The following is a 15,262-nucleotide window of genomic DNA, read 5'->3' on the forward strand; positions in this document are numbered from 1 at the left end:
GGGGGGGGGGTGGAGTATATGCTTATGTGTACTCTTTTGTTTCAGAATTTTTTGAAGTTTTGAAAATGTATTTTCCATACAAGAAATAAATAAAGGGCTCTATAAAGCTCGGCCACCAAATGCACTTTCTGGTCGAAGTCTTCCCTACCTATATATAGTTCTATGCAACACCATTTCACTCTGTCTCTATAGACCAAGGAAACCACACAAAACAAGCTGAATTTGCCCTTCAGTACGCAGAACCGGTACATGATCCATGCTTGTGAAAGGAAGGGGGCATATGCAAGCAAACAATGGCGACCGAACACGATGCTTTCCAGCAAGCTGGTTTGAGCAAACACACTATTATCTATTGCTTGCGTCTGTGAGCAATGTCGCAGCTGTGGCACCATGCTGCCATAAACAAAAAGGAATGGCGGCATGTACCTTGTTTTCCTGAGTTGAACAATTGCCCGATGCAAGTAAGCTTGTACTGACTGTCACTGTTTAGCCAGATCGTCAATAAAGAAATATAGATGATGGAAAAGCTGCATTATCAGTTTCAGAATCCGCTCGCTTTTGGTTCCACCAGTTTTTTTTACAGCAAGCAGCCTTTATTCCTCAGATAATAGCCATATCATTTGCAAGATAATGAGTAATAAAGTCAGGGATCATAGAGTCCCAAAAGTTACAAGATTTATCACGAAATTAACTCTTAGCTAAATCATTCGTCACCTCATTTGCTTCACAGAAGTAGTGCATATATGAGACTTTCATGAAATCCATTGCAAGCTACTTGCAGACGAGAACTATAGCAACATCTGAACCCACATAAGCACCAGGTTGCTGCCTCCACCACAAAGTTACAGTCTGATTCAGTAAGCAAATTGTTGCAACAAATCTTTGCTGTGAGGAACAGTCCGTTTCTAATTGTAGTCATGTCAGCAGAATCAACACTGCCAACGTGAGGTAGGAACTATATCGCCGCTGAAATGAAATTCCCGCGTCCACCACGGGCTGCAGCTCCCATTGCGCCCGGAAGAGTTCCATCCTGGAAGGTTGCGTCAATATTGATCTTGAGATCATCATTACTCAGATTCTTCCACATGTGATCATGGTTTCTGATAGGGTGTTTAGGCATAAGCTCTAGTAAAATTTGTAGAAAGGACCTTGATTTAAACTGCATCTCTATTAGGTGTCTGGATAGGCTCCCCTTTCATGAATTGCCGGCATTGCTGTTGGAACTCGCCCACAGGATCGATCACATCACAGTACGACGAACACGCGCACAAATTTTTTTTATAGCCAAGGGCTCTTGTCGTACCCTTTGTTTCTCCTCTTTTTATTTTCTGTTTTCTCGACGGTGTTACAAAAACTCATGCACGTCTTATGTATATATAATCGAAAACACTAACGCCCACACGTGTGGGCGTCTGGCAACTCGCCCACACGCAAGGATCCTCGTCCAACCAATTCTGCACGAATCTTGACGCGTTCTAGCAGTTTTTATGTGCCACGTAGGACTAAGCTGGTGTGTGGGCATTTATCAGGTCGCCCACACGTCCTTTTTCACCACACGAGGGGGCTGGTGTGTGGGTGTTTAGCAATTCGCCCACACACCAGTTTTCACGCACGCAAAGGGGGCTGGTGTGTGGGCGTTTATCACTTTGCCCACACACCCGTCTCCTCGCCGACACCCAAAGCTGACAGTTGCCATGTGTTTCTGCAGGGTGCATGGCAACTGCCCTAGCTTTACTTGTAAGCAGATGGAAATTCTCTTTTACCCGAGTTGCCATGTGTTTTTGCATGGTACATGGCAACTGCCCTAGCGTGCACGTAAGTAGATGCCAACTCTTTCTCTTTACATGGCAACTGCCCTAGCGTGTTTGTGAGCACACGGCAACTCTCTCTTTTACTCGAACATGTTTTTTGCCATACTTTTTTTTAGTGCTACACGGCAACTGCCTAGTGTTATTGGGTGGCAACTCCTAAAATTTTGAAATCATGGCAACTGCAGTAGACCAGACCATACATGGCAACTGCAGTTGAACAACCATGACAACTGTAGTTGTCCGACATGGCAACCGAAATTCAGCGACATGGCAACTACAGTTAAACGAACATGGACGAGGGTCTGGACCATGGCAACTGCGGGACGCGCGGTGACTGTCACACGGGGCGTGCGGGACCACGAGGTACGAGGCCTGACGTACGGGGCGTGTGGGCGTTATCTATTTCGCCCACACGCATGCGTGTGAGAGAGATCGGAAGGGAAAAAAGAGGTGTGTAGACATTACTTGTTTTGCCCACACGTAAATGTGTGGACTGTTCCTCTTATACACCACACAAAATGTATGGGCAGACTCCTAACACCCACACGTGTGGCACTTATCGACGTCCTATATAATACATGAGCAGCACCGACCCAATGCCTAACCTATACGTGCTAGGACTCCTAGTTCTACTTAGACTAGAACACAGCCTAACCAATCTACGGCCAAGTGATAATCCTAGTCGGACTCATACAGCCAACTCCAATGCTACTACAACACGTAGAGCTAGCTTGCTGTAAATAAACACCACGTAGACTCCCTGCTATTACTAATCGAGATCACTCTAACATTCTCTTCCTAATCTTGACACACTTTGTCTTCTATGCTTCTCTGGACTTAGCTCATTGATGATCATCCCTTGTCGACTCATCTGCTCGCACCACAACAAGTCAAATTGTCGGCTAGATTGTTGCTAACATTCTCTCCCCAATTTTGACTTGGCAAATTTACGGACCACCTCAAATATGCCTTGGACTATCCAGCCTTGCTAGTAACCTGTGGAAAACACCACCCGGTGAACTTGACCGTCCACCCTAGCGAGATACATGCAGACTCCTTGTGGATCACACCATTCTGTGGACTACACCGCCCACTCCAGCCTATGTAGAGACATGGCCTTATTGAAGAGACTCACATTCACTGGTTTACCGCCCCCACATAGTTGAACTTGATCCTCTCGTCGAGACACATAGACGACCTAGATGCGCTTCATCTTCAATGCCTCATCACAGAGACGAGCACTTGGACATGATGACGACTGACAGGACGACGACCAACTGACCGATCGACCGACCGATCGTGCTAACCCGCACAACTTCTTGACTCCAACTCCCGGATGACGATCTTGATGACTTTTCAGCACCGCATCACCGCACCACCGCTCCCGTCAACGATCTCCGCCTTGCCAACGACAGCCCGCCGTCTCCCTCCATATCGCTCCGCCGAACGACAATCTCCCGATCCTCCTCGTCGCTGCACCACCCAACGACCATATCGCCCGCTCTTCCTCATCACTGCACCACCCAGCTACCATATCGCCCGCCCCGAGGCACTAGCAGGTCGCCACCCCGGGGCAAGCACGGCTTCAAATCAACCTTGCTCTGATACAAATTGTTGAAACTCGCCCACAGGATCAATCACATCACAGTACGACGAACACGCGCACAAAAAACTTCTATAGCCAAGGGCTCTTGTCATGCCCTTTGTTTCTCCTCTTTTTATTTTCTGTTTTCTCGACGGTGTTACAAAAACTCACGCACGTCTCATGTATATATAATACATGAGCAGCACCGACCCAATACCTAACCTATACGTGCTAGGACTCCTAGTTCTACTTAGACTAGAACACAGCCTAACCAATCTACGGCCAAGTGATAATCCTAGTCGGACACATACAGCCAACTCCAATGCTACTACAACACGTAGAGCTAGCTAAAACAATATCAAACACCACGTAGACTCCCTGCTATTACTAATCAAGATCACTCTAACATTCTCTCCCTAATCTTGACACACTTTGTCTTCTATACTTCTCTGTACTTGGCTCATTGATGATCATCCCTTGTCGACTCATCTGCTCGCACCACGACAAGTCAAATTGCCGGCTAGATTGTTGCCAACAATTGCTACCAAATTGTTGGAAATATGCCCTAGAGGCAATAATAAATTAGTTATTATTATATTATATTTCATTGTTCATGATAATTGTTTATTATCCATGCTAGAATTGTATTGATAGGAAACTCAGATACATGTGTGGATACATAGACAACACCATGTCCCTAGTAAGCCTCTAGTTGACTAGCTCGTTGATCAATAGATGGTTACGGTTTCCTGACCATGGACATTGGATCTCGTTGATAACGGGATCACATCATTAGGAGAATGATGTGATGGACAAGACCCAATCCTAAGCCTAGCACAAAGATCGTGTAGTTCGTATGCTAAAGCTTTTCTAATGTCAAGTATCATTTCCTTAGACCATGAGATTGTGCAACTCCCGGATACCGTAGGAGTGCTTTGGGTGTGCCAAACGTCACAACGTAACTGGGTGGCTATAAAGGTACACTACAGGTATCTCCGAAAGTGTTTGTTGGGTTGGCACGAATCGAGACTGGGATTTGTCACTCCGTGTGACGGAGAGGTATCTCTGGGCCCACTCGGTAGGACATCATCATAATGTGCACAATGTGACCAAGGAGTTGATCACGGGATGATGTGTTACGGAACGAGTAAAGAGACTTTCCGGTAACGAGACTAAACAAGGTATCGGGATACCGACGATCGAATCTCGGGCAAGTATCGTACCGATGGACAAAGGGAATTGTATACGGGATTGATTAAGTCCTTGACATCGTGGTTCATCCGATGAGATCATCGTGGAGCACGTGGGAGCCAACATGGGTATCCAGATCCTTCTGTTGGTTATTGGCCGGAGAGTTGTCTCGGTCATGTCTGCATGGTTTCCGAACCCGTAGGGTCTACACAATTAAGGTTCGATGATGCTAGGGTTATAGGGAATAGATATACATGGTTACCGAATGTTGTTCGGAGTCCCGGATGAGTTCCCGGACATCACGAGGAGTTCCGGAATGGTCCGGAGGTAAAGATTTATATATGGGAAGTCATGTTTTGGTCACCGGAAAAGTTTCGGGTGCTATCGGTAACGTACCGAGACCACCGGGAGGGTCCCAGGGGTCCACTAGGTGGGGCTACCTGCCCCAGAGGGCTGCGTGGGCCAAGTGTGAGAGGGGACCAGCCCCAGGTGGGCTGGTGCGCCCCCCACCAGGGCCCAAGGTGAAGAGAGAAGGGAAAAATGGGAAACCCTAGGCTCAGATGGGCCTAAGGCCCACCTAGTGGTGCGCCCCCCTCTCTCCCCCCTTGGCCGCCCCCCTAGATGGGATCTAGGGCTGGCCGCCACCCCTAGGGGTGGAAACCTAGGTGGGGGAGGAGCCCCTCCCTTTCCCCTATATATAGTGTGGTTTTGGGCTTCCATACACACGAGAACATCTCCTTTTTGGCGCAGCCCTACCCCTCTCCCTCCTCGTCTCTTGCGGTGCTTGGCGAAGCCCTGCTGGAGTACCACGCTCCTCCACCACCACCACACCGTCGTGCTGCTGCTGGATGGAGTCTTCCCCAACCTCTCCTTCTCCCCTTGCTGGATCAAGGCGTAGGAGACGTCACCGGGCTGTACGTGTGTTGAACACGGAGGTGCCGTCCGTTCGGCACTAGGATCATCAGTGATTTGGATCACGACGAGTACGACTCCATCAACCCCGTTCACTTGCACCCTTCCGCTTAGCGATCTACAAGGGTATGTAGATGCACTCTCCTTCCCTCGTTGCTAGATTACTCCATAGATTGATCTTGGTGATGCGTAGAAAATTTTGAATTTCTGCTACGTTCCCCAACAGTGGCATCAGAGCTAGGTCTATGCGTAGTTTCTATGCACGAGTAGAACACAAAGCAGTTGTGGGCATTGATTTTGTCAATTTACTTGCCGTTACTAGTCTTATCTTGATTCGGCGGCATTGTGGGATGAAGCGGCCCGGACCGACCTTACACATACTCTTATGTGAGACTGGTTCCACCGACTGACATGCACTAGTTGCATAAGGTGGCTAGCGGGTGTCTGTCTCTCCCACTTTAGTCGGATCGGATTCGATGAAAAGGGTCCTTATGAAGGGTAAATAGAAATTGGCATATCACGTTGTGGTTTTGGTGTAGGTAAGAAACGTTCTTGCTAGAAACCTATAGCAGCCACGTAAAAACTTGCAACAACAATTAGAGGACGTCTAACTTGTTTTTGCAGCATATGCCTTGTGATGTGATATGGCCAAAAGGATGTGATGAATGATATATGTGATGTATGAGATTGATCATGTTCTTGTATTAGGAATCACGACTTGCATGTCGATGAGAATGACAACCGGCAGGAGCCATAGGAGTTGTCTTAATTTATTTATGACCTGCGTGTCAACATAAACGTCATGTAATTACTTTACTTTATTGCTAAAGCGTTAGCCATAGTAGTAGAAGTAATAGATGACGAGACAACTTCAAGAAGACACAATGATGGAGATCATGGTGTCATGCCGGTGACAACGATGATCATGGAGCCCCGAAGATGGAGATCAAGAGGAACAAAATGATATTGGCCATATCATGTCACTATTTGATTGCATGTGATGTTTATCATGTTTTACATCTTATTTGCTTAGAACGACGGTAGCTTAAATAAGATGATCCCTCACTAAAATTTCAAGAAAGATGTTCCCCCTAACTATGCACCGTTGCGAAGGTTCATCGTTTCGATGCACCACGTGATGATCGGGTGTGATAGATTCTAACGTTCGAATACAGCGGGTGTAAGCCAGATTTACACAGCAAAAACACTTAGGTTGACTTGACGAGCCTAGCATGTACATACATGGCCTCGGAACACGGAAGACCGAAAGGTCGAGCATGAGTCGTATAGAAGATACGATCAACATGAAGATGTTCACCGATGTTGACTAGTCCGTCGCACGTGATGATCGGACACGGCCTAGTTGACTCGGATCATGTTTCACTTAGATGACTAGAGGGATGTCTATCTGAGTGGGAGTTCATTAAATGAACTCAATTATCATGAACATAGTCTAAATTGTCTTTGCAAATATGTTGTAGATAAATAGCTCACGTTGTAGCTCCCTGTTTCAATACGTTCCTAGAGAAAAATTAAGTTGAAAGATATTGTAAGCAATGATGCGGACTAGGTCCGTAGTCCGAGGAGTGTCCTCACTGCTACACAGAAGGCTTACGTCTTTGATGCACCGCTCGATGTGCAAACCCCTACAACGTCGTCTGTGGATGTTGTGAACACCTGACAGACACGTCCTGATGACTACTTGATAGTTTAGTGCACCATACTTTACGGCTTAGAATTGGGATTCGAATGACGTTTTGAACGCCATAAGACATATGAGATGTTCAAAGAGCTGAAATTGGGATTTTAGGCTCATGCCCGTGTTGAGAGGTATGAGACCTCTGACAAGTTCTTTTGCCAACAAGGTGGAGGAGAATAGCTGAGCTAGTGAGCATGTGCTCAGAATGTCTGGGTGCTACAATCACTTAAATCAAGTGGGAGTTAAACTTCCAGATAAGATAGTGATTAATAGAGTTCTCTAGACACTATCACTAAGCTACTAGATCTTCGTGATGAACTATGACATGCAAGGGATGGAGTTGATCCCGGAGCTGTTCGCGGTGCTTAAGACCGCAAAAGGTAGAAATCAAGAAGGAGCATCAAGTGTTGACGGTTAAACAAGACCACTGGTTTCAAGAAGGGCAAGGGCTAGAAGGGAAACTTCATGGATGGCAAACCAGTTGCCGCTCCAGTGAAGGATCCCAAGGTTGAACCCAAACCCGAGACTAAGTGCTTCTATTGTAAGGGGAACGGTCACTGGTAGCGGAATTACCCCAAATGCATGGTAGATAAGAAGGCTGGCAACTTCAACAAAGTATATACATGTTATTAATGTGTACCTCGCTAGTAATCCTGGTAGCACCTGGGTATTGGATACCGGTTCAGTTGCTATTACTGGTGACTTGAAGCAAAAGCTACAGACTAAACGGAGACTGGCTAAGGGCGAGGTGACGATGTGTGTTGGAAGTGTTTCCAAAATTGATGAGATCACCATCGCACGCTCCATCTGCCTTCATGATTAGTATTGAACCTAGATAAATGTTATCAGGTGTCTACGTTGAGCATGAATATGATTAGATCATGTTCATTGCAATACGGTCATTCATTTAAGTTAGAGAATAATGGTTATTCTGTTTACATGAATGATACCTTTCATGGTCATGCACCCTATGTGAATGGTTCATTGAATCTCGGTCGTGGTAATATACATGTTCACGCCAAAAGATGTAGAGTTAATAATGATAGTACCACTTTCTCGTGGCTCTGCCGCTTAGGTCATATTGGCGCAAGATGCATGAAGAAACTCCATGTCGATGGATGTTTGGAGTCACTTGATTTTGAATCACTTGACACATGCGAGCCATGCCTCATGGGCAGGATGACTAAGACCCTGCTTTCAGGTACAATGAAACGGGCAAGTGACTTGTTGGAAATCATACATGCTGATGCGTGTGATCCAATGAGAATTGAAGCGTGCGATGGATATCGCTATTTTCTCATCTTCACTGACGATTTGAGTAGATATAGGTATATTTACTTAATGAAGCACAAGTCTGAAACGTTTGAAAAGTTCAAGCGATTTCAGAGTGAAGTTAAGAATCATCATAACAATAAGATCATGTTCCTACGATCTGATCAAAAGGGGATTTTCTGAGTTATGAGTTTGGCAAATCACTTAAGACATTGTGGAATTGTTTCACAGTTGAAGCCACCTGGAACACCACAGTTGTAATGGTGTGTCCGGACGTCGTAATCGAACCCTATGAGATATGGTGCGATCTATGATGTCTCTTACCAATCTACCGTTTTCATTTTGAGGTTATGCGTTAGAGACAGCTGCATTCACTTTAGATAGAACATCAACTAAGGCCGTTGAGACGATATCGTATGAGCATTGGTTTGGCAAGAAACCAAAGTTGTCGTTTCTTAATGTTTGGGGCTGCGATGCTTAAGGCTTTAGTAGGAGAAGCTCGAACCCAAAAGCGGACAAACACATCTTCATAGGATACCCAAAGGTGACAGTTGGGTATACCTTCTATCTCAGATCCGAGGGCAAATTGTTTGTCGCTAAGAACGGGTCCTTTCTCGAGAAGGAGTTTCTCTCGAAAGAATTGAGTGGGAGGAAGATAGAACTTGATGAGGTTGTCGAACCTTTACTTTCAACCAGAGAGTGATGCAACACAGAAAGACATTTTCTATGGCACCTACGTTTGTTGAATAGGAAGTTAATGATAGTGATCATGAAGCTTCGGATCAAGTTGCTATCGAACCTCGTAGGTCGACAAGGATATGTACTACTCCTGAGTGGTACGGTGATCCTGTCTTAGATTTCATGTTGTTGGACAACAATGAACCTATGAACTATGGAGAAGCGATGGTGGACCCGTATTCCGATAAATGGTTAGAAGCCATGAAATCCGAGATAGGATCCATATATCAGAACAAAGTATGGACTTTGCTGGACTTGCCCGATGATCGGCAAGCCATTGAGATAAATGGATCTTTGAGAAGAAGACAGACGTGGGCGATAATGTTACCGTCTATGAAGCTCGACTTGTGGGAAAGAGTCTTTTCACAAGTTCAAGGAGTTGACTACGATGAGAATTTCTCACCCGTAGCGATGCTTAAGTCCGTCGGAATCATGTTAGCATTAGCTGTATTTTTCGATTATGAAATCTTACAAATGGATGTCAAAACAAGTTTTCTTACCAGTTTTCGTAAGAAAAGTTATATGTGATACAATAAAAAGTTTTGACGATCCTAAGGATGCTAAAAGGTATGCTGGCTCCAGCAATCCTTCTATGGACTAGAGCAAGCATCTCGGAATCGGAATATATGTTTTGATGGAGTGATCAAAGCTTTTAGGTTTATACAATGTTTGCTAGAAACTTGTATTTACAAAAAAGTGAGTGGGAGCACTACAACATTTCTGATAAGTATATGTGGATGACATATTGTTGATCCGAAATAATGTAGAATTTCTGGAAAGCATAAACGGTTTGTTTGAAGAATGATTTTCAAAGGAAGACATGGATAAAGCTGCTTACATATTGGGCATCAAGATCTATAGAGATAGATCAAGACGCCTGATGATACTTTCAAAGAACGCACACCTTGACATGTTTTTGAAGGAGTTCAAAATAGATCAGTCAAAGAAGGGGTTCTTACCTGAGTTGTAAGGTGTGAAGTTGAGTAAGACTCAAAAGCTTGACCACGGCATAAGAAAGAGAAAGGACAAAGGTCGTCCCCTATGCTTTTGTCATAGGCTCTATACGGTATGCCATGCTGAAGTACCACACCTGATGTGTGCCTTGCCACATGTCTGGCAAGAGGGTATAAAGGTGATCTAGGAGTAGATCACCAGATAGCGGTCAAAATTATCCTTAGAAGAATAAGGAAATGTTTCTCGGTTATGGAGGTGATAAAGAGTTCGACGTAAAGAGTTACGTTGATGCAAGCTTAACACCTATCCGAATAGCTCTGAGTAGAGATACCGGATACGTATAATGGAGCAACAATTTGGAATAGCTCCAAGTGGAACGTGGTAGCAGCATCTATGATATGACATAAAGTTTTGCGAAATACATAGGGATCTGAATATGGCAATACCCATTGACTACAACCTCTCTCACAAGCATAACATGATCAAACCCAGAACTCTTTGAGTGTTTATCACATAGTGATGTGAACTAGATCATTGAGTCTAGTAGACTCTTGGATGTTGGTCACATGGCGATGTGACCTTTGAGTGTTAATCACATGGCGATGTGAACTAGATTATTGACTCTAGTGCAAGTGGGAGACTGTTGGAAATATGCCCTAGAGGCAATAATAAATTAGTTATTATTATATTATATTTCATTGTTCATGATAATCGTTTATTATCCATGCTAGAATTGTATTGATAGGAAACTCAGATACATGTGTGGATACATAGACAACACCATGTCCCTAGTAAGCCTCTAGTTGACTAGCTCGTTGATCAATAGATGGTTACGGTTTCCTGACCATGGACATTGGATGTTGTTGATAACGGGATCACATCATTAGGAGAATGATGTGATGGACAAGACCCAATCCTAAGCCTAGCACAAAGATCGTGTAGTTCGTATGCTAAAGCTTTTCTAATGTCAAGTATCATTTCCTTAGACCATGAGATTGTGCAACTCCCGGATACCGTAGGAGTGCTTTGGGTGTGCCAAACATCACAACGTAACTGGGTGGCTATAAAGGTACACTACAGGTATCTCCGAAAGTGTCTGTTGGGTTGGCACGAATCGAGACTGGGATTTGTCACTCCGTGTGACGGAGAGGTATCTCTGGGCCCACTCGGTAGGACATCATCATAATGTGCACAATGTGACCAAGGAGTTGATCACGGGATGATGTGTTACGGAACGAGTAAAGAGACTTTCCGGTAACGAGACTAAACAAGGTATCGGGATACCGACGATCGAATCTCGGGCAAGTATCGTACCGATGGACAAAGGGAATTGTATACGGGATTGATTAAGTCCTTGACATCGTGGTTCATCCGATGAGATCATCGTGGAGCATGCGGGAGCCAACATGGGTATCCAGATCCCGCCGTTGGTTATTGGCCGGAGAGTTTTCTCGGTCATGTCTGCATGGTTCCCGAACCCGTAGGGTCTACACACTTAAGGTTCGATGACGCTAGGGTTATAGGGAATATATATATGTGGTTACCGAATGTTGTTCGGAGTCCCGGATGAGATCCCGGACATCACGAGGAGTTCCGGAATGGTCCGGAGATAAAGATTTATATATGGGAAGTCCTGTTTTAGTCACCGGAAAAGTTTCGGGTGCTATCGGTAACGTACCGGGACCACCGGGAGGGTCCCGGGGGTCCACCAGGTGGGGCTACCTGCCCCAGAGGGCTGCGTGTGCCAAGTGTGAGAGGGGACCAGCCCCAGGTGGGCTGGTGCGCCCCCCCACCAGGGCCCAAGGTGAAGAGAGAAGGGAAAAAGGGGAAACCCTAGGCTCAGATGGGCCTAAGGCCCACCTAGTGGTGCGCCCCCCTCTCTCCCCCCTTGGCCGCCCCCCCTAGATGGGATCTAGGGCAGGCCGCCACCCCTAGGGGTGGAAACCTAGGTGGGGGCGCAGCCCCTCCCTTTCCCCTATATATAGTGTGGTTTTGGGCTGCCATACACACGAGAACATCTCCTTCTTGGCGCAGCCCTACCCCTCTCCCTCCGCGTCTCTTGCGGTGCTTGGCGAAGCCCTGCTGGAGTACCACGCTCCTCCACCACCACTACGCCGTCGTGATGCTGTTGGATGGAGTCTTCCCCAACCTCTCCTTCTCCCCTTGCTGGGTCAAGGCGTAGGAGACGTCACCGGGCTGTACGTGTGTTGAACACGGAGGTGCCGTCCGTTCGGCACTAGGATCATCAGTGATTTGGATCACGACAAGTACGACTCCATCAACCCCGTTCACTTGCACCCTTCCGCTTAGCGATCTACAAGGGTATGTAGATGCACTCTCCTTCCCTCGTTGCTAGATTACTCCATAGATTGATCTTGGTGATGCGTAGAAAATTTTGAATTTCTGCTACATTCCCCAACACAAATAAACCAAGCGTCCACCATCACTAGTTTTCCTGTTGGGAGGCCATCCCAAACTGATTGAAGCCAGACTAAAATCTCCAAGGTGAATGAGCCTGATCGTTCCCCCAGAACCGCATCAGATTAAATTTCATAGTCCCAATTCAGTCCAAATCTTCTTAGCTCAACGGCATGTAAACAAGCAGTGTTGAACATCCTCAGCTCTGATCAAGCAAATTGGTCAATGAGGAGTGTGTGGGATGTCTCTATTAACAACAACTAGTATAATTTAAAACCTAACATAACATAGGATGAAATTGGTTGCACTACCGACTTCAAGGAAATTCCCTTTCCATGCATAGAAAGATTTTTTTTGTTCCAACCCTTCAACTGCTGACACACTCGCTCAATGAGGTGTTAAAAGAAATCACTCCTATCAACAACCACCATAGTAGGGAGTCCCAAGTAAGTGTTTCCTAGAGCTTGTGTAACTATATTTAGCTCCCTGCAAACATCCTCTTGAACACCAACATTAGTATTAGGACTAAAGAAGATATTGGGTTTGGAATTACTCAGAAGCTGCCCTGAGTTGCTGCAATATGTGTCCAGGATTTAATTTCAAGGTGATTGCATTTTGTATATTGTCCTTCATGAAAATCAAAGAGTCATCTGCAAAAAGAAGGAGCGGTCGTTTGCTTAATTTGAAGAAAAATCTATGGCAGCCTTCATCGGATATGTGTAATTTGAGAATGAGGGGTGATCTCTTTAAGTGATTTTGCATTATTGGATATGGTAATTCTGGGGTGCGTGCATTTGGATGTTGAGTTTGACCATCAAGTTCATCAAGACATGAATTACATATAAGAAAACCCGCTTTAGCTATATGTAACTTGTCTGTTTTCAAACTTTTGGTAAGTCAATTTCTCTTATAGTTGATTCTTTGTCATAATCCGTGTTGTCCCGACTAGTGTGGCTTCTTGGCTGAAATTTTTACTTTCCCTTATTTAGGTTCAATCAATTTTCTTATTGGGCTTGACGCCTGTTGTCTGATGTTTTCTTCTGATTTTATGTTTGTTTTTTTTATTTTCTTTATGGGTATTCTTGGGTTGCTGGATAAGTGTAAATGTATACATGCACGTATATTAAAAATCTGCGTAAATTATACTAATGTGCAAAATTTGGATGCGGAGTTTCTACACACAGGAACAAATGCTCCTAGTGTGAACAGTGACATCAAATAAATTCAAAAGTAATACAAACAATTCTGAATTTTTTTTGTGGCATACTTTCACACATATTTGTTGTGCATGCAAAATTTCATCGCAAAATCACATTGGTGGAAGGCGTCGTGAAAGAAACAAAATTGATGCTCCGAAAATGTTACTTACAAAAGCATTTTGGAGCTATGATTTTGTTTTTTTACACACCTTCCACCAATGTGATCTCGCGATGAAATTTTGCATGCACAACAAACATTTATGAAAGTATGTCACAAAATAATTTCAGAATTTTTTGAATAGTTTTTCTATTTTTTTATTTTACTGTTCATACCAGGAGCATTTGCTCCTAGGTGTAGAAAGGTATTCGGCAAAATTTGCACTATTATACTTAATCTTTGCATATAATAAAAGTGCAATTTCAGTGCAAATTGTGTGGATTTTTTTTCATTTTCTTCCTTCTTAAACTATAATACCAATGCCACTCATTCATTCTTGCTTACAAAACTATATTTTTAAATTTTATTTCTGTTTTTGTTTCATTTTCGTTTTTCATTACAGGTAAAACCCATGCCACCAATTTTCACTCCTTAGAAAACTACACTTTTTTTTTGCAAAAAATCTGCTATTATATGTGTATTCTTGCATATAGTAAAAAGCATAATTTATGTGTGAATTGTGTGCGAATCTATGGTTTTTTATTTGTTTCTTCTTGAAGGGTAATATCAATGCCAATAGTTTACTATTTCTTATGTTTTTTTGCGTGTGTAAGCATACTGTGTAAGTATACATGCAAGTACTACATTTTATGTGTGTAATTGTACTAGGGCATGAAAAATGACTGCGGCGATTCGGTGCCCAGGTGCATCTGTACCTAGCATGAACAGTAAATTCAAATAATATAGCAAAACAATTAGAAAATTCTAAATTATTTTGGCATGAAAGATGTTCGAATGCATTAGTTGCATGCAAAATTTTGTGGTGCAATGACATTCAAGGAGCTCCTGGAAAAAAACAATTGGGTCTCAAAGAAACTTAAAAAGAACACTATTTAAAGATATAATTTTCCCGGGAGCTTCTGGAATGCCATTTTTGTCCCTGAAAATTTGCATGCTCCTAGCAGACTACAACATCTTCAATGCCAAAAAATATTCAAATGTTGTTTTAACTGTTTTTCTATTTACTTCGAATTTGATTCCAAGACGCATGAGTGCAGATGAACCTGGGCTCGGACGCAATAAAACTACACTATTATATACTTATTCTTTGGACTATAAAAATTGCAGTTCAGTGCAAAGCTGTGTTCAAGTATTTTTTGTATTTTGTTTTGTTTCTTATTATAGGGTAATAGTAATGCAGCTTATCCATTCTTCCTGAGACAACTTCATTTTTTTAGATTTTATTTTATTTCATTTCTTTTTTAAAGATAATACCAATGTTACTAATTCATGCTTACTTCAAACATTTTTTTTTGTGAAAACTTC

This window comes from Triticum dicoccoides, chromosome 2A (genome assembly GCF_002162155.2).
Source record: "Triticum dicoccoides isolate Atlit2015 ecotype Zavitan chromosome 2A, WEW_v2.0, whole genome shotgun sequence".
NCBI lineage: Eukaryota > Viridiplantae > Streptophyta > Magnoliopsida > Poales > Poaceae > Triticum > Triticum dicoccoides.